At 35.3% G+C, this 21824-nt stretch overlaps 1 protein-coding gene across 5 annotated transcripts in view; it reads left to right on the top strand.

Moving 5' to 3' along the window:
- esrrga (estrogen-related receptor gamma a) overlaps window positions 1–21824 on the top strand; it is a 248828-nt gene that overhangs the window by 53339 nt on the left and 173665 nt on the right. For 2 of the 5 annotated variants that reach the window (XM_069180121.1, XM_069180123.1), the window contains exon 2: window positions 5683–5746. The exons of the other annotated variants lie outside the window; for them this stretch is intronic. The gene's annotated coding sequence lies outside the window, so the exon portion shown is untranslated. The remainder of the gene's footprint in view (window positions 1–5682; window positions 5747–21824) is intronic. 5 annotated transcript variants of the gene reach the window in all.

The raw sequence follows: 21824 nt of genomic DNA, 5'->3' as shown, positions 1-21824 counted from the left end.
TATATATTGGAGATCTATATATAACATCCTGTGTTGATTTTTGCATTTATGGATTGCAACATCATACATGAATTGAATGCCCTGTCAATCAAATGTTAACCATTTCCATCCTTTTGTGCAGCAACCTTTTGTAAATCAGCTCATGCACCCAGCTTTAATAATACATTTTCAAAGTGGTGCCAAAGATTTGTATTCAGAGTTCTATTCAGACTTTTATGTGCACATAAAGTGTGCACATCTGTCATATCCATCCATCCATTTTCTAACTACTTCATCTAGTTCAGAGCACTGGGAGAGCTTGGCAACCAACTGGGTGCAAGGTGGGGTACACCCTGTATGGGATTCTGGTTCATCTCAGGACACAGACAGGCAAAGATATGCACACACTCACACCAGGCAAAATTTCCCAGAAGCCAGTTAACTAACCATTATGTCTTTTGAATTTGAGAAGAAACCAGAGGACCCGGAAGAAACCAACGTGAACATGGGGATAACATACAGTACAACATCCACGCAATAGAATGAATTGATCAACTCAAATGGAAATAGGAATATTCATTAAGAATGAACTATTTATTATGCTGCAAAACATAGACATCTAAAGAGACTTCCAATCATGTTTAACTTATACAGTATAAAATAAAAGTTTGTACAGTATATCTGAGGAGAAGAGGGAGGGAAGTATGAAATATATAATCACACAATTCGTATAGAATTAGTCATCAAGCTTGTTTAAAGTGCATAAGAGCATGAGAAACAGTGTAAATCAGGGCAAACCTTTTTACTTATCTAGATTGTTTAGTTGCTATTAGCTTAGTGACCCAAGTACCCATCAAACTACAGTTTGAAAGAAGAGAGGGTGTCAGCAACAACAGCATCACTACTGTAAGTAGCCTGTTCCAGACTCTCATAATAATCCTTTGTCTAAAAAGAGATTTCAGGTCTCAGTTCAAGGTGCACTTCTCTTTAGTTTCCATGTGGTTGTGTTTCATTTTTGATTGTGAAGAAGACTATAAGTTAAGTTGACTGATCAGAGCCCTTGAAGGTTTTGAATGCTTGAATCACTTCACCTTAGTATTTCATTTTCCATGTCCAAGGCTATAAAGATAGAGTTCCTTTAACTTGTCAGTGTATGACATTTGTTTAAGCCTGGGAATGTATCTCAGAACTGACCAAACAAACCAAATAACCAAACAAAAAATAATGTGGTGCATGAAATTCTATCAATATTCCTTGAAATTTTTACACATGTAATTGTATTGCTATTCTGTGTGCATTTGGATTGTTTCTACACCTTGTACAGAAGTAAAAAAAAATATGTGACAGTGTAATGAACTACCTGTAAGCCATATTTGTTTTCTTAAATACTTTCTCAGTGTCTCTCAATTTACTTAAATAATTTAGTTTTTCTCTACCTAGTTTATCTCTATTATGTTATACTTAGTTTTAGAAGATGTCAAGTATTTTCTCTGTTTTCAATGTAGTCTTTACTTTGTAGCTTCTGCACTGTTTGCTGTTACTCCCATTTTGGTACCTGTAACCTTGATTAGTTTACTAACCATACCAGAATGTAGATCATTGATGTAAATTAAAAAGAGTAATAGTCCTAATAAGATCACATTGATACTAATTACATTACACCAATTGAACATGTGCCTCTTTACACTGTTTCCTATCCATTAACTAGTCCTTAATTTAAAAACATGTTACCTTGACTGTCTAATAAATGCAATTTAAGAATTAAGAGAATCTTTATCAAAAGCCATTTGAAAATCTAAATATATTCCATATCATATGCTTTGTATCCTCTACTGGTTTTGCTTGTTTAAAGAACTCTAACAATTTAGTTAAGCAATATTTTGTAATTTATGTTGACTGTCCTCTCCAATCCTATTACCATACAGATAATCCTGTATTTTAAGTTTAATTATAATTTATACAATGCTTGGAATTGTATTTGTAATAGAAGTACAGTAAGACTTATTAGTCTATAATTACTTGGTTCAGTTTTATTGTGCTTTTGGATGGGTGCTATATTACCAATTTTCCAGTCAATGGATATTATTCTAGGCTTGAGTGATTATTGGGAGAGTTTTTAATGGCTTATAAATAAAATCCTGTTTCCTTAAGTACAAATAGTAGAATTCCATCATAAACTGGAGTTTTATAAGTCTTAAGTGTTTCTAATACCTGTATCATTACTGCCTCTCCAAAGGTAATACTGTTTAGTACTGAGTACTGAGTATTGAGTCTTTTCTCATCCTCAGTCATGTTGTCAGTATCTTCTTTAGTAAACATTCAAGTGAAATATTAATTTCTTAGCCCTTTTCCATTCATTATGTTAATATGAGCAATGATTATCTCTGAGAGACATCCTTTACTGTTTATTTTTTCTGTTTTAGTACCGGAAATAATTTTTAATGTAGCCAGCATTAAAAAGGTTCATTTCCGTCTTCTTGGGTTTTCTAATAATCCTTTTCACCTGTGCTTGTATTTTATTTTATTCTTTTTCTTTAACAAGACAGTGTTCTTTATTATTGTTTTGTAAAGTGCTTTCTTTTTAACCATTTACCCCCTGATAAATGAGGAATGAACTGAATACAGTTCAGATGATTTGTGTGTTTTTTAAAGGTTTATATCTGCTCTTTCAGAGTGTGTCTGAAAACTTTGTTCCCAAAACACTTTATGTTATTATGAGAAAATAGCAGAGCAGTAGTACCTTCCAAACTATCTGTATGAACAGGTCTATATTGTAATATTGTTAAGCACTATTTAAACATTTCCGGACTAAACCTACATTTGTTAATGACACCAACATGCAGAGGTCTTATGTATCCAAAGTAAAACAGTTTTGCTTTAATATAGTTGAACTGGGTTTGCTGGCTGTTACTTAATTCAATCATTTTCACAAGCTGAAAACTGATCTGAAAAGCAAAGTCAAGGTGCTAAGTAATAAAGCTTTTTGAGTGAAGTAGTAAAATATTCTAGGCTTCAGTAGCACCAGAAAGATTGGTTGTTTAAAATTTACAAACCTGGCTTTGATTCAAACCATGCAGTAGCTAGTCTGCCTTTATAGAGTAAGTAGGTCTGAAATGACAAGATTGGAGCTGGGAGTTGCATCAGTATGCAGGTTGCAAATGAACAAGTAGAACAAGGAACAAGTACTGTACAGTCAATCCAGTCCCACTCACGAGGAGTCAAGTGATTTGAAAGACACTGGGCTCTTACAGTGCACTAGAGAGATTGTGTCAACTCTGGGTATGCACAAAAGATTTGATTCTTTGCTTTAACTGTAGTACAGCTGGAGATCCTGAAGGAAATTGTCTTTTCCCTTTTTGACCAATGTTGTTTTTTCAGGTACAGATGGTTTGATTTGATCTTCTGAGAAGAACACTATTTTTTATAGAAATATTGTTTATAATGAAATTCTTTTAAATATGAAGAGTGTAGCACTGATTTTCCATGAGAACTGCATTATCCTTAGCCTGTATATTCAAAGAGCGTACACAACCTCATTACCACACTTCTCCATCAACATGCTTCAGTCAGTCCTGAGCCCGAGAAAGCAAACACTTATGTGTGGAGAGGGTTATTCAATTTATTATACTCACGTCACACTCTGCTATGTTTTTTTTTTTTAATGTGGTCTAATTTTTATATTGTGGCCAGGCATATACTGCTTCACAGATTTCGGTCTTACCCTTAGTATGAAGTTTCATTGCAGCCATTTTGAACATACTTTATGTTAACCTGGAGCACTATGAGCTTCCAAACCTGTGTAGCTATATGATTTTTTAATTTTAATTTAAAACTACAAAACTAAGAAATTTACTTATAACAAGTAGAAGTGTGATTCTAAATACATCAGATCAAGCATGAATGATTGGGGACAATTGTGATTTTATACATTTGGCAGTTGTTTCAGGCAGTTTTTCAAGCACTTTTGTTTTGGAAAAGCACAAATTGGCACTTTATTTGTTTAGTAGATAGTAGACAGATTTTTTTGTCCAAGTACCCAGTTTACAGCTGTATTCTGGTCAAGAACTGTGGCAAAGAAAATGAAAACTGTAAAGTAAGCAGCAGATTACCCAAACGGTTATTATCCACTTGGAAAGAAACTGGGAAGGTTAATATGTTTTGCTAGATTTTATACCAGCTGATCAAATGAAATCATAATTTCAACAATTTATAAAAGAGAGACACCTGAAAACCTGGGACAGGCCACCTATTTGGATGAACAAACAGCTAATGTTTCTTTTAAATTGAGAATAGGAATAGGATTGAAGAGGTGTGTATTCTAAGTGTTTCTTTATGGCTCTAAGGAATATAATGAAGTCCACTAGTTGTGTATTTATAGATATCTTTCAGACAGCAGAGGATTCTGTGTGGGGAATTTCTAAAACAAACCTAATGTGCAAACAAAATTAAAAACGACTAATATGGAAGACACACTAATTATGTTCAAGTTCAAGACTTGAACTGTACTGAACTTGCACTAATCTCACAATTTTAAAAGTATTTTTAAGAAGCTGATATGATGAGGAGACACAGCTCAAAGACCAGGTTTGGGATAAGAACATTTTTACAATTCCTAGAATGGATGCTGAAGTATTGTTCAAAATACTAGTGAAGAAGAGCACTATGGGCACTTAAAATTGTTTTAGAATATTTTACCCTCAACACTAGTACTATGTGAAAATAAAAACAAGAAAGTGATTTCCCAAAAACTTTTGGAGTGCATAAACTGTAGTGTGTGAAGGTTTAGGCTTGTTTTGTTCAAACAGAAGATCATTCCATTATTCAGTATACTTTTAGGTGAAGGTTTTGTTTCTCGGCTTAGTAATGTTGACAACCAGTCTAAAATTAAATTACTTAAATCAGAAAATGTTCGAATTGCTGAATACATTTTACCAACTGCTTATCTTTAGCCCCAATGAATCCTTGACAGGAACATGAAAAAAGATTGCCGCATGTAGGATAAATATGCTGTGGGAGACTTCTACGAGACATGAGTCAACCAAAATAGATGTCAATAAAATACTAATAGTCTGAATGCCCAGTATGAAAAGCTTTTGGTTAAACTTCTATAGCAAAAATAACAGCAAAATATATTCTGACTTTTTTCTTTGGAGGTCAATAGAACAGGCAGTTTCATTTCAGTTAGCATGTCTTGGAATCTCAAGAATTTTGTCCACCAGGATGCAGTACAGTAGATGTGTACACAAGTGTATACTATTGTACAGATTCATGAAGCATTACAAGATAATTTATCCTTAAAATGTGCTGGAAATTTCCTGAATTTGAGTATGTTTGGTTGTTTAGGGCAGTTTTCATACTTAATCATTGAATTTAAATATAAGAGCTAAAAGTACAGAACGTTCCATTTTATTTAATTTCAGTGCTACTTTAGGAATGTTATCAATTTTCATAAACCTGAGCTTGCTTTTCTATGGAGTGTCTCTTCACAGTTACTGAAATAACATCATAGTCTATTAAATTTTTGGATGTAGTACAGAAATTATTATATATATTTTATTATACTTACTTGAAGTCTTGTTTCTATACAGAATATGTTAAAGAAATAAGATGACATTATTTTAAATTGGCTTCTACCATAAAATAATCCCAATATTTTTGCTCAAAGTAGTTAAATCACTATAAATGTTTTATCAATCTCTGCAGAGGCTTGTCAGACTCTGGGATTGTCACATTGTGTTGGGACATCATGGAAGCTGCTATATAGCAGGTAAGACCGGTGAATTTTAAATCAGTCAAATGTTTATTTTAATTTCATGTTAAACTTTAACAAAGGCCATCTGCTCATTGTATCATTTGGATTATAGTCTGTTATGATCCTCTAAAAAATTGATTTCATACGAACTCTCCAAACGAATAAGGAATGAATCCGATTATAGTGGGGAAACACATACTGTACGTATCCAGCTCAGTGTCGTGAGACTTGACAGATGCTCTGTGGAGTACTCTTACTGTGCCAGGTTACTGTGCCTATGTGAATGAAAAGACAGCCTCAATAAGTTCAGTCAGCAAAACATGGTTTATTTTAGGGGGGCTGGAAAATGGGAGTGGTTCTTTGGCTGCCATGGGCTTATCAGTCGCTCATGCTGATCATCATCCTGTGATCACTGTGAGCTCTCCCCTGAAGGAAAAGAGCTAATGTCCTCAGCCCTCCTCCCCCCTTCTCCACACTGCAGCCAAGATGCATGAACTCATTTCATCTGTAGCCTCATCTGTAGCCACAACAGCTTCAGCTTCAGGACGTCTTCTGTGAACAGCACACATGTAAGTCTGTAGCATGTTAGAAATGCTAACTCTGCCAAGGTATAGGATTCAAGTGTTGAAGACAGCTTTAATCGGCTTACAGAATGTATAGAATGAGCCACAGAAAGGTTTTGTTATTGCCCTTCTGAAGAAACATGTAAGTTTTTAGTTCAAAATGTGTGAATTCACTTACTTTTATTTAGCAGTGGTAATGGATGTGTCCATGATTTTTGTAAATGGCTAGATGATAGGAGTATTTCTGTCGAAAGTCTGGTGAAATCCGTGTCACGCTACAGTGTGTACCCTTACATTTCTTTGTGTTGTCATTCATGGTGTTTCTTCAGATAACCTTTTCAAAACTTTAAACATCCATCTCTTATCTTATTGAACCCAAAACCCCTATTTTCCCAACTTGTCATCTTGCAAGTTTTTTTTGTTCTCCATTGTATTTATTGTTTTTTTTTTCCTTTTGGAGTGTGAACTATTCATCTTAAAAGCTTACTGAAAAGCAGCGTCTTAAGATAAGGCCTCCCTGAGTTCTACAGTAGGTGTCTGTTCATCTGCACAGTTCCAATCAGTCAGTGGAAATGACCACTGCGTGCAGAGCACCTTTCTCCTATGTTCTGTGAATGTTGTTCTGTTTGATAGGTGTCTGACTTTGCACTCTCATAACCTCAAAGTATGCTCTTGATTCGTAGCTGTTTATCAGCAGCACTGGCTCACTTGTTTTCTTTTCTTTCGGTGAAAAATTCAGGCTAACCTTTTTTATATACACTTTTTGAGGGTGTATAGACAGAATGGTGCTATGAACAATTTCTAGCCTAGATGTGAATGTTATATAAATACAGGATGAAACAAAGAAAAAAACCTGAGGAGCATTAAAAAAGGTTACCTACTGTAGGATTCATTTTTGGAGAACCGTTTGATATTTTGGAGCTCGGTTTTCAGCAACACAAGGAAAGCAGCAGCGCTGATGCCCGAATCTGTGTTTCCCTCAAACACACACTAATAAATTCTGCCTAATTCATTTTTTATTCTCTCCAGGGAGCCGCCAGCAGATTTGCCTCAACAGAGGAAGCATCAGGTTACCTCTTTTAAATAATTGATGCCTCTTGGTTCGCACAAGCTTGGCCGAAAAATCTCAAAATAGGTCCCAACTGAGTAAATATGTAGCCTTTTCATTCCTAGTAAGTGGTGGAAAGGGGGTGATGTCATTGCTTCTTCATTCAGTTCTTTGGGAGCAGAGCCTGTTGCTTAACAGAGTATTTTCTGGAAAGAGGGCTATTTAAACTGTCCTGGGTACACTCTGTTGCTCTGAGTGATAACAGCAGTACTGTTCTGCATCTTTATAAACCATTGTCCAGCTATCAGGGTTGTGTGCAAACTCTCAAAGCAGTGATCAATTTTGTGTGGATTTCCATCTAGTCTATATCCCACATTTTGAGGAATGACTTGACAGAAATACTTCAAAACTTTATAAGCAACATGACTTCAGCCTTTGACTTCAGGGTTTAGCTATATATAGGTACAGATTGAATTTTTCTTCAGTGTTATTAAGTAGCAGATGTTTTTTGTCAAGTAATGATTGTGAAAAGTGAATGAGTATGGAATTTTATGCTTATAAGCTTGTACAGGAAATAGATCAACCCAAGGAATGATACAGGTTTGTAGTATTTTGAAAGATACAGTACGTTACAGTTTTCTGCTTATGTAAAAAAATAAAAATAAAGCAGGCATTTGCAAAACTCTTGAAAGAATTATCTCTGTTTATCAAAATGCTTTTATCGTATTTGCTTTCTCCAGTTTTCCAGTGTATTAAACATTTATTTTTTTAGAATATTGTATAGCATATTAACTATCTGTACCTGCAGTATATATGTAGTGTTGTCATTATATATTAAGTATTAGGAATACTGGCACTTTTTTGCCATCAGTCAGGATGTTTGCTCTCGGTCTGTCGAATAAATTAAAATACATGTAAAATTATTAAAATAACATTTCAGTTGCATTTTCTCTTAAGTAGATGCTTTTTGGTTCTATGTATATTTTATAAACTGAGAAAAAGTACATACCACCAGTAGGTTCTTTGATTTGTCTTATTCAAAAGAGCAATATACGACTCAGAACTTGCTCATGGTGATTTGCATTGACACAGTGGCGGAGATGAGAGCTTGAATCAGAAACCTCCTGGTGACAAATTCTTTCTGATCACAGTTGGACCAACTTGTCTCTTGTTTTGTAGAACTAGAACAAGAATAAAATAATAGATACCAACAAGGTGCTGCTGTAAGTTCAATGGTGTGAGAAGCCAGAATAATAAAAAAAAGATGTATGTCATTGCTATGGATGGACAGCTTATCCTGTATTCATGACACAGAACCCAATTAGACTGTTAGCCTGTCACATTCAAGGTTATCTCAGGTCAAATGTGTTACCAATGTATATTTTTCCCAAAGCTTTTAGGGATCAGTATTTTGACTGCATACGTCTATAGCCATGCACCATAGAAAGGCAAGAGAATAGTATTATTGATATAATTATTAGATTAGAATTATTTTTTAAGCCTCCATCTCCTGCAGGATTTGTGTGACTAGAAGAAATTTGCAGTTGCATTATATACAATAAATTTCATCAAATTACTATATTTTATATGAATTGGTATTTAGAAAAGAATCAAAGATGATTACAGTGATCTGCACAGTCCATCTACTTTGCTTTAAGAACATAAGAAAGGTTGCAAGTTGGTCCATCTTGCTTACTTGATTTCTAGTTGCTAATTGATCTGAGGATATTGTCCTGCTGTTTTTTAAACAAAGCCTGAGTATCAGCTTCAATGACACCAATGGTTGGGTAGCATGTTAAAGATTCCCAGTTGCCATGCTGTAAACCAATCCCATCGTTTGTCCAAATATTACTTGATGGAATGGTAGCACCTTTACCATTCTACTAGCTGTTACCTTGGTGTATCATCACTTCAAGATTCATACATTAACAGGAGGCTAAGTTCACAAAAGACTAACCATTTAATTAAAAATATATGTAATGTTATTGATTATTATCCGAGTGACGCAAATATGTTATTTTATATTGCTTTAAAGGTTGTTGTGGAAATTTGTGTTGTGCATGATTAAATGAAATTATCTCTGTAAATGGAAGTCCTGGAAGACTGTCAAAATTAGCTCACACTTTATTAATTGTTCAATATTGTTATACATAATTTGAATGTGGCACACATGCGGTAATTTGAAAATGTTAGGAACAGATTATCTCATAGTTAGCATCTCCTTAAGGTAAATGTGTATGGCTTTTTGAGAAGTCTGGTGTTGTTCATCATTACAAGATTGATCGAACCTCAGTTCCCCAAAGTATCAGATTATTTTAGTCTATCATGAAATATACCAGCCTTAATAGTTAGAAGCTAATTGGCCTGTAATGTCAAACTAGTTTTGATTTTAAATTAGTTTCCCAAAAGATGAGTTAGCAAAAATAAATTTGTTTTTGCACCAGTGTTATAATAATTTTTCACACCGATATGTACAGTCAGCAAGAATGTACATGCTGTAGAGTATACATTTTAACTGGATAGTGTGCACCTAGAAGAGGCAATGTATGAAAATGACCTAAACACTATATAGACTGTTTATCTCTTCACCTAGACAATATGATAAGGCAATTAAAAAAAAACAGCAAATAAAAATGTTCTACTTAGGAAAGGCTTATAAGAATTAATTCCACTTATTTTGCACTTTTCATCCCAGAGGATCCCTAAGAGCTGTAAGTAGGTGGATGGGAATGCACTTTATCCATCATTGATGTTCAGCACCTTGATGTACTGTAGACATCAGTTACTGTACAGTACAGTATGTGCTGACTGCCCCTCTACACATCAGATCAGGCAGAAATGTAAAAGAGAACATTTACGGAGTGCAGATTGTACATACTGTAACAAGAGTGTGATTTACAACCATACTCTTTTAGACAGTGCCCTTGGAATCTTTTGTTGACCACAGGTATTCAGGACCTTAGTTTAACATCTCATCTGAAAGACAGCAACTCCACACAGAGGCTTTGGTTTTGGAAATTCTAGTGTGAATGGATGCATGCTCTAAAAATGGTGGTGTGGATAACCCATGGACACCTGTAAATGGAGTAGCAGAAGGTTCCAGGAAAGAACAAGCTAAAGACTTGTTTCTCTCTGTTCCTTCAGAAAGTTAATTCTATTCGTATTGAATAGAACTACAATAAGAAGGAGCATGTTGGGCATTTTTAAGAAAGCATTTGCCCTCTTGACTATGTAAAGCTTTTTCACTTTTGAATATAGTGTCATTCACTGGGTTTAATGTCACAAAAGGAACAAGAACTTTGCTCTCTTATAAATGTTTAGGGTCCTATACAGCAATATTTGTGCAACATCTGTAGGTTTGCCACTGAGATATTAACTGCAAAATGTTCATATACAAGACCATAGTAAAGATAAATTCCATATTTGCAACAGCAGTCACGGTTTTTGAAAGATTTAGCATAGCAAGATCTCAGCATTCAGTAAATATTATTTATAATATAAAAAGTGGCAATATACACAATTAGCTATTTTTTTTCAGGAGCTAAAAGTCCAATGTTCAATGATGTTAAATAAATTACAACTAGTTCAGGTGGGTAGCTGCGTCAGCATGCATAGGCTGCAAAGGAGCAAGTAATATGTTTATTCGATGCTGAAAAGAGAAGAAAGAAAACACAACGTTTGGCTCACTCTTTGTAAATTGCAATTATACTGTTTATATATATGAGATTAAAAAAAATAATGCTTTCTGTAGCTGAGGATTTAGCCTTTTCTGACCTTTTTGTGTCAGATGTAACATGAGGAATTTTGAAATGAGTATTTAGAAGTAAATTCTACAATGGGCTGGTGTCCCGTCCACGGTAAACCCAGCCTTGTGCCCATTGCTTGCCAGGATCTTCTCCGCGACCCTGCATTGGATGAAACGGTTAGAAAATGGATGGATAGATCTAAGAGTAAATAGTGATTATAAACAGTGAAACATGAGTGAAAGTTTTCACATGGTAACTATTGCAAAGAGGAGGGAATATTAATGTTTAATGTTAATGTTTTTTTTAATGTTTCTGATATATATTCTGATAATGTTTCAATATATCTGATATTGCACTAGAATGAAAACTCAATGCTGTGTGTTATATTAAGTGCCACTGTCAGGAAAATCGAACTATTCTGCATTTCTGCGTAAAAGGTAGAGTCCCCCTTTTGTGACCACATAAGGTTTTCAATATTAAATTATCAACATGCAGGGATAACATTTCTGAGTTGAAGTAGAGTATTTGCAAGAGAACATTTTTGGCTGAGGCTTCCTAATGGCCGTGAAATGGATGATGTACAGTAGGGGGAGGTGAGCAGGCTGCTTTTTTTTCTGAATGTTGCTCAATTAGTGGATTGTTATCTGCTTGCATGTTGTGTTTCTTTAGTCCTCTTACAACTTTTTTACATGCTGGCTGAAAGAGCTACTGTCAGCTTTGCTGCTCTTTCTCAGGTTCCCAACCCCTTTGACCCAGGCAACCAATTAGACTCAGAAACCACCCCAGGAGCAGAGACATAGTCCTCACTCTCTCTGCTTTAGGTCCCTTGCTAATCTGCTAAAGTCTCCAGTTTGCTTGCAGTTTAACTAAGCTGTCTTTGGAGCCATGGGGTCAGACCCTGACAGCAATAAAGTACCCTATCAGTACAGAATGTGAAGCTGTTTGGGGAGATTTTTACCTTCAAAGATTTTAAATGTATATTACATTATCTTATTTCCAGTTCATATTATTAACGTTCTTTTAAACCAGACTCTCTTTATTACATGCACTTCTGATTTAGCTGAATTGTTAACAATTGTATAACCAGGGCATTTTTAATGCTAGTTAAACTGTCCTGTTGTTCACTATATATGGCAGTACATTTTTTTAAAAATATTCATGTAATTCTGTCAGATGTTGCAACTTAAAGTCACAAAATATCAAATAGAACTAAAAACTAGGTTTAACACTTGTATCATGTGAAGATGCTGTATAGCAAAATCAGATATACTGTACAGTATAACTCTGCTGTTACATTAATTTAATGCTAGGTATTATCAAATTTCTACAGTGTTTTAATTTACAAAAAAAAAACAACAACATATTTTTGAATGTATTAAAGTAATGTAGCAGCTCAAAATTTAGGATATCATTACTGAGTTTGTTTTATCTTTAATGGTGAATAAGCTGCTTATGCCTAGTTAATAACCAATAGTGACACAATATTTCACAATATACTAATCACTTATGTTGAGAAACCAGAGGTCAGCAAAACAATATTAATACAGCCCTTTCATGTGCACAATTGATAATGAAATGCCTAGGCCTGTATAGTATTTCATGATTTAGAACCCAGTTAAAACTGTTTGTGCACAACTGGAAACCAACTTAAACAGTTTTATGAAGTACTGAGAAGTGAATTGTGATTGTATGCAATACCAGATTCATCAAGGCAGCACACCTGAAAAGGAATGCAGTAATGCACGGCAGTTAATGCTTGCAAGTATGTATTAATTGAAAACCATCTACGTGATCATCATTATATAAAAGGCGAAACAGAGGGATATTAAAAGGCAATCCATTATTACCATTGATTACTAAAAGTGTAGCATTAACGTTGGGTGATAAATGATTTTGAAATTGTTTATTTTGAAGTTGCAAGTACAGTAGCTGTTAAACAGGTTTAACGTCTATTCTGTGAACATGTTCCACACGTGTTATTTGTTATTTTCAAGCATGTGGAAAATTTACAACCAATGTCTCATATTGAGTTCTAACAAGTAATATTCTTTTATGTTAAACCCTGATCTGTTTCAAAGAAATGTCTAGTTTTCATAGCAGAATCTTTTTTGTTTGTCTCTTTATTAGAAAAGCCTGAACTTTTAATGTGCTGATATGTGTGGCAAATTAAACAAAGCTGCAATGACATAGGCCTTTTCACTTAAGGAAGGTAGAAGTGTTTTGAAATTCAAATCGAGCACGATTTTAGCTTATTTAAGACAGAATACACTGTCGCTGAGCTCCAGTGGCTTTAAAAATTCCAAGTCACAGGGGGAAACAGATATCATCTGTTGTTGGGGGTTAGTACGAGGTTTGGTGGGGTTTGCTCATGCACAACAGAAGCAGAGTGACTGCTTAATGCAGCTTTCACTGCTAATCAGCTGGTCAAGACAGCTTTGTGAGGGACAGAACAAGCACAAAGAAAGGAAATGGGCATCTACAAGTCTGGAACGGCAGACAAATTAGGCCACAGATGCATGCAGGGGATCTGTGCGTGTGCAGTATGAAATATAAGATATACCACGTGCCTCTCTCTCTTTTCCTTTGACAGTTAAGACATTGTTAGATGGATGGACAAATACAGGATGACATTCTAGATTGATAATGTACATGTCTGATAGATAGGTAGAATAGAGAGAAGTGGAAAAATGGAAAGTAACAATAATACCACTGACTATGCTTTTTCTAGTGATTAGTGAAGTAGTAATGTATTTGGGATATGTATTTTTTTCAGAAAATGGAAAACACATCTAAGAAAAGCTGACTGAGCTACAAAACTTTCCTCATACGAAATCAGTCTAAAATTTCTTATTCATTCCATCTTTAACTTTGAAGCAAGTCACTTAAAAATGAAAAAATAAGGAGCTTCTTTATTTCATATAAAAATGTGTTTTTGTTACTTGACTTTGTACTGAAATACAACAGAACTGAATATCATGAAGTACTGTATATTAATATTTGTATTTGCTAATTCATTTTTTAAATGAACTATTGGTATGTAACCTTGGAAGTTAGAAGAACACAAAAACTGTTACTGCTAACAGTAACCACTTTAAAAAGACAAAATCAATCATGTTAGTTATGAGCAAACAAAATGGATACAAATGATATTAGAGTGTTGTTATGAACACACATCTAAAATGACAGGAAATGTAAAAAAGCCCTTGAAGTACAGAACAATCAACATTGTTTAGCACTTCAGTTAAGAAGCATTATATAGAGTCATAAGATAACTTTATGTGTTAAAACGACATTATATTTTTTGAATGCCTGAAGTTTAATTAAGTTTAATTTTCTTTTTGTATGTTTAATTTTATAATTTAAAAATATACAGATTTTGAGTCTTGATATACACATTGACTTTGAAGCAAACAAAAATAATTATACATTTATTGTTTTTATAAAGAAGCTTAGAGAAACCCAACCCATTTTATTCCCCTATAATGAAAATGCTTGGGGTGAGGTGGGAGGTGGCAATCTGGTACCTGCATCTCTTTAATTCTATTGCACCATTGACTTGCTCTCTATCTGTATTCAGGAAAAATAGTTCAGGCTCTCTCACCTTCCACCCCCAGAAATAAAAGGTGATTTGTCTTTCATCATTCCTTTTCGAAAACAAAATTTTCTTCATTGGACTAATATATTTGGCCACAGCTCATTTTGAGTTTTTATCATCTATATTAAATCTCATTGCTATCCATAGTGAGAAGATGTCCAGGTGTTAATGTTTATAAACCTAATGCCTGTTGAGACTCAACATACAATGGCTGTGAACCATTCACTATTTAGAAGTGTATACATTTACGTGAATAACCCGCATTTTTCAGAAGTGACTGAGTGTGATTCCATGTTATAGATGTCCTGACATGGAAAAGAGGGAAAAAAAAAACAAGCAGCTTGCACACTAGCAGTCCTACCTTAGGTATGGCTGGAGAGGTTTGCATGAAACACACGGGGATAAGCAGAAATGAAAACAGGGGTCCTTTGCCAGCCATTGGCTCTGGAACACGTGTGTGTAGCTCAGTGCTTTGGGACTAGCAGAAAGTCTGTTTTGAGGACAACAGCAGGGGGCTAATGAAAAGGCTTTGTTGATTTTAACGAATTACCAGGCACTGTAGCCAAAATAAATATAATCTGCTTTTTGGATTAGTTGTCACAGACAATTTTACCTACTAACGGTGATTAAAGACCCGGGCAGACAAGCAGCCTAGCCACTCTCTAGTGACCCCCTCAATAAAATGGCAATAAATAGAAGTAAATAAAGACTTAGAGTATTAGTTATCTGTAATAAACAGTGACACCCTATATAATGTTTGGTTGGACTTCAAAGGACTGTTTTTGTGTGCAGCATACTCATAACCCTGTTAGGCATGTTGCATGCAAAGAGCTACCAGTACTCTTGGTGGGAGAAGAGATGGCAAAGAGTTTTATTTTTTATTTAATTTTATCTTGTTTATACTGGGTGTAATATGTATGCTACACAGATTACTGGGTGAATTTCTGAGAAAACATGTAGCCATTGAAATTGCATTGTAACTTCACAGCATAAGCCTAACATAACATCCATTCATGCTACTGAGGAAAAGGATTAATATACTCACCAAAACAGTCTGGTGATTAATTAAGTACTTTAAAGTAAAAATAGTGTCTGGCCATTGTTGAGAATTCAAAATAAGTGATCATAGCTGTTGTGTCCTCTGAGCAGGTATAATTAGCTTAGAACTCATGACAGGCACTGAAATTCCCAGAAAGCTGTACAGTCTGATATTTAACTGAGCCATCTTAAAACCAATAGTGTTAAATTCATTACCTTCACTCGATGCCAACAAATCAGAGTATAGCAAAGCAAATGTTTTTAATATTGTTCACTATGCTTATTAATGATTTAGAGTAGCTGCCCTTTCATTTTAACTCAATATTCTTTTATATGGAATTGAATTGGCATTTAAATAAATAATATTTTGTTTTTGTGTTCCCCACTAAATAAATAACATAATTGGATACAAAATAGGCAAGTACCACAGTCAGTCTTAATTCTTGTATGTTTTACGTAAATGAAGGTATATGTGCCATTTCTGCAAAGCTCCCCAGTAGCAGCTAACATTTGCTCCCCTTCATAGACTTACTGCCTCTACTTTAAGTGGGCATCTTTGGGAGTGGAGGTCTGACCATTGAAATACAATTCACAAATCAGCATTAGACTTTCTAATGATCCTGTGTTTGCACAATGGGTATGGTGCAAAATGATCCATCAAAGTTAGAATACAGTATGCAGTAGGGACTGGAAAACTGGAAATGAATAGCAAGTCTTAAAACTGAGATCTGAAAGGAAAGAACAATCGGCCTCCCCTGACAAATAGTTCAAAAAACTGTTAAGACTACAGTTTAGATCTGTAATGTCATGGTGAATACAAATGAAGGCACTGTCAGTCTCAATTTTCTTGAAAACCTTTTGATGTTTTCTTCTAAGGTTAGCTCCAAGTAACAATACAGGTATCTAAACACTACTCACATAATGATATGTATTTATAGTGCTTCACATGCCTGTAACAGAAATAATGTATTCAGAACTATGCTGAGTATTTTTGTATGCATATGGATGTTTATATAGGTGTGTATGTGTGTGAACATAAAGCAAAAGATTTTTCTAGATAAATAGCTTAAGCTCAGTCTTTATGTTTACTTTTTAAACTTTATCAAAAGAAGTTGGTTATTATTATATATGAAGTTATTTAAATTTTTCATTTGTATTTACAGTAGGTTTGTGAGCTGAAGCGGGATATTTTCATACCCTGTGCCAAGATCACATCAACATGTATAGTTCAATATAACTATTTAAATCACACATTTCCTATATCACGTTTTGATTTGTGACTGTTCAAATTCATATTTTTTACCTTTCCGTGAATGATGCTTTGATTTGAACACATTTTCTTCACATTTCACATTTCAACAGAGTTGATGTTGAGGAATAATAAACAGTTTAGGTCCTTATTGTAAGTGTGTGAACTCATCAGTATAAGGCTATTGTGAGTTCTCTGTAGATGAAAGACTGTGTGTACAGTTGCAAGAAAACATTTGTGAACCCTTTGGAATAACCTGGATTTCTGCATTAATTACTCATAAAAATGTGGTCTGATTTTCAACTAAGTCACAATAACAGACAAACACAATCTGCTTAAACTAATAACGCACAAACAATGGTACTTCTATGGTACTTCAATATTGAACACATCATTTAAACATTCACAGTCCAGGCTGGAAAAAGTATGTGAACCCTTGTATTTAGTTACTAGTAGAACCTCCTTCAGCAGCAATAGCCTCCACCAAACATTTCCTGTAGCTGCTGATAAGACTTACACAGCAGTTAGGAGGAATTTTAGCCCATTCCTCCTTACAAAACTGTTTCAGTTCATTGATATTTCTGGGATTCCTTGAGTGAACAGCACACTTCAGGTCATGGCACAGCATCTCAAATGGACTCTGGCCATTCCAGAACATTTTCTTCTGTTTAAGCTATTCTGTCGATGATTTACTTCTGTGTTTAAGGTCATTGTCTTGTTGCATCACCCAACTTGTATTAAGCTTTAGGTGATGGACCGCTTCTCTGACATACAACTTTGAATTCATTGTTCCCTCTATGATAGCAAGCTGTGCAGGTCCTGAGGCAGCAAAGCAGCCCCAAACCATGATGCTTCCTCTACCATGCTTCGCGGTTGGGATGAGGTTTTGGTGTTGGTGTGCAGTGTTTTTTTTCCTTCAAACATAGTGTTGTCCGTTTCTGCCAAAGAGTTCAACTTCTGTCTCATCTGTCCACAGAACATTGTCCCAGAAACGTTGTGGAACATCCAGGTGGTCTTCTGCAAACTTGAGATGTGCAGCAATGGTTTTTTGGAAAGCAGTGGTTTCCTCCATGGTGTCCTTCCATTAAAACCATTCTTGTTCAGTGTTTTTCTTATAGTGTTCTTGTAGTGTTCTTATGAACAGAGACTTTGTCAAGTTCAAGAGATTTCTGCAGGTCCTTTGCTGTTACCCTAGGGTTCATCTTCACCTCCTTCAGCATTGCACGCTGCGCTGTTGCCGTGATCTTTGCAGGATGCCCACTCCTAGGGAGAGTAGCAACAATCATGAATTTCCTCAATTTGTAGACAGTTTGTCTTACTGTGGATTGTTGAACACCCAGGCCTTTAGAAATGCTTTTGTAGCCTTTTCTAGCTTTGTGCATCTCTATAATTCGTCTTCTAAGATCCTCTGATATTTCTTTTGATCGGGGCATGGTTCACATGAACAGCTCTTTTTTAAGAAGAGCAGACTTTGTCAGTAACCGACCTTTGTGTGCCTTTTTTATAGAGGAGGGCACCTCCAACCCACAACCTTTTCAAATTAGTCTATATTTTATCAGAGTACTGAACACTTTTCTAAGATGTTCAGTTTCAAGTACACTTCGGAACTTGGAGAAATCCAGTAAGATTATGCATGTACTATAATGTATGTAAAGAAAAAAAAATTCTAGATGTATGCTCGCTAACAGCCAGATCAAGTTTTTAATACTAAGGATTGCTTTTTATGTCCTGGGACACAGGTTTTTAGAGGAAACCTCTAAAAAGGTTTAGACTTTATGAGCAGTCTTGCTATCCACACTTAAAAGCCTTCTAGCAATGGCACGGTTTGCAGGTAGATGCCCTTGGAATCCGTGAAATTAGGGACTCTAACCAAGACTTCTGTTTTTGCAAGCGGCACTTGTGTCCATGCATTCTCATGTTCAGGTTGTAACTTTCTATGGTTTATGCTTATACTATAGTTACTTCACAAGAACAGTAGTATTCATTTTATGTGTACTAAAATAGATCCAACGGATCAGTACAGATTACATTGATGTGTTACCTATTTACAATTTGCAATGTTTGATAGTGACAAATGATTTATCTAGAGAGTCAAGAGTATCGCAAACCCTTAGATTTTAGTATCATAATCAATTAGAGCGATGACATATAAAGTAGAATGGTTTATCTTCTTCTGTATAAACAAGGCAAAACTGGAGTTTTTAAATGCAACACAATGGGAATCTCCATTGTCACATTTCTCTATGAGGAAAATGTTTAGAAACTATATACATAACCACTATGTACTGTATATACTGTAGCTAGCCCCTTCTATAACAATTTGGACCTAATCCTCAAATAGCATATTAAAACAACTTTGTCAATAAGAAAGCATTCCTCAGGATTCCTCCCCACTTACATATTTTGTTTTCTTTCACTTCTGTGCGTATTTGCTATATTTTCACTATGCTATAACATTTTTATGACACCTTTCATTTCTTAATGTAAGAAATAAACTTTTTTCAGTGTTTCTCCAGTAACTAAAAAATCACAAGAAACTTATTTAGAAAAAAATATTTCCCAGTGCCTAACTACACCATTGACACTGATTTGAACCAGTTAGCTACTAGAGACCCAGTCAGGTAGGTGGTGGTAACAGGGCTCTTTTAATCTTTTTTATGCTTTAGCTCCTGCCACTGATACAACTCCCAACTCCTTGTTATAGCTAATCTCATGATTTGTTTACAAGGCAAAGTCATATGTGCTCTTGTTACGAAATCTTATGTAAGTCTTGCGTATAATGTGTCTATAAAGTCATGTTTGAAATCTTAAATAGACCCCCCCCCTCCCTGCCAGAACGTATTTCAGTTATAGTTTTTTTATTATTGTGCCACAACCTTCAGATAAATTATTTAGAAATCAATCAAGTAAATGTGTAAATATATGAGATCTCTTGTGTTCTGCCTGAGTTTGAAAGAGGCTTGAGCATGATGAAAGATTGCTGTGCAGCTGGCTATTTTTGAAACCTTTATTTCCACAGCACAAGAGGTGAAGTGGTGTCTGTGCCTGGTGCCAGCTGCCCTTCTCAGAGGCTCATGGCACAAGAGAATCCGAGTGCAGCTTCAAAAAGCTGTTTAAGTTCCAACAATGTCAGCAGCAGCGGCAGCAGCAGCAGTCTGTTTAGCTATTTGGGCCGCGAGTGCAGAGCTACATCTCCCTGTGCTGTGTAGGTTGATAAAACAGTTGCCAGGCTAGCGTCCCTTAAGAAATTATTAATTATCTGGTTAATGCGCATCAGGCTGCAGGGTGTGAGATTAATCACCTACGCCAGGGTGACTTGCTGAAGAGAGGTTTTGTATCTTTGTATTTTTCCCCTTCCTTTCCTTTTGTTTCTTGTCACATTATTATTATTATTATTATTATTATTATTATTATTATTATTATTATTATTATTATTATTATTATTATGTGCATAGATGCTGTGCTTTGCACATTACATTCAATATGTCATTGTGGTAACCCATTAGCAGGCAGTCAGTACAGCCCTCAACCTCAGTCTCCCACCCCAGCCCCCTGTACCTCCAGTACGCATGCCCCTCCTGATTCGCTCTGCCCTAGAAGTATATGCAATTTACAGCATGAACCAGCTCAACATTCTAATCCTTTAGATTAATAAAATTAACTCGCTGATGAGCTCTTTATTTTAATTCTATGACTCTAACTCGCTGTAGTGCACAGAGATAATTTGGTGCTTTGTGGGACGAAATGAATAAAAGACAGCACTGTCCATCAACATGGATGGATATTAACATTGTATAAATTAAAACACGCTTGCCTCACACAGGCAGCTGAGAGTACTCCGGGATATAAAAAAGAAATGATTTTAGTGCTGTAAGAACAATCCAGGAAACCATGGATAGCCGCCCGTTACCTTGGTAAGGAATAAAAGAGAGTTCCAATGGACATAATAAGCATTCTGCGTTAAGTCATTTGGTTTTGAAAAACAGTATTTAATTTAAATTTTGTTGTTGACTAAAAGCATTTGATAAATGGGAACAAATCAAATAGAGAAAACGCAAAATCTCAGAAATCACATGCACATTATCATGTGAAATATTTATTTTTGAAGAATTTACATTTGATCATTCTCAAGGCAAAATTCAGAAATTGTGAGCAATGCAGCTCATACAATGGTACTCTACACCTAAGGAGCACTCAGCATGGTTTCAACCTTTAAGGACAACATCCTGAGAGGTTTCTACTGACTCGATAAAAAAAACAAACTGTTCTTATAAATTATTGTTTAAAAATAGTTGGATTTCTAACACACTGTCATTGTTGCTGACATGATTATTCATCGCACTTTGATGTTAAAATGTTGGCTGGAACGGTGCTTTCACAGTCTGAAGGTTGTAGTGAGGACAGAAGCTGTTCAACCTCGAATATTATTTAAAAGTCAGTAGAATTCTGGTTGTAGGTGGTTTACAGTTTTTGGTTTGCTGGCTTGTTATTCTTATTTTTCATTTATTTGTGATGAGAGCACATTTCTCTGAAGAAAACACAAAGGATAATAAATTGTTGGCTATGGTGTTTGACGCTTCACCACAGTTTCAGCTTCTGCAGTGAGACTCTCTAACCTGCTGCTGGGATTTGACATTTAATACCATATTATGGCATTTGCTGTAGTTCCGCCAACCTCTATAGGATTATGTTGCCTTTTCCCCTTCTTTCTGTTCTGGAATCTGTGAAATCAGGAAGGAATCAGGAAATGCAAGCAAACAAAGTCCCACAGTATATGATCTCTCTTTCAACCTAAGCTATTAAATTAAATGTATGGCAAAAAGCATGCTCTTCGTTTGTGTTGCTAAAATCCCA

This window comes from Lepisosteus oculatus, chromosome 2 (assembly GCF_040954835.1).
Source record: "Lepisosteus oculatus isolate fLepOcu1 chromosome 2, fLepOcu1.hap2, whole genome shotgun sequence".
In the NCBI taxonomy this organism is placed as follows: domain Eukaryota; kingdom Metazoa; phylum Chordata; class Actinopteri; order Semionotiformes; family Lepisosteidae; genus Lepisosteus; species Lepisosteus oculatus.
Note: the sequence above shows the minus strand (reverse complement) of the source record. Positions and strands in the feature narration are given on the sequence as shown.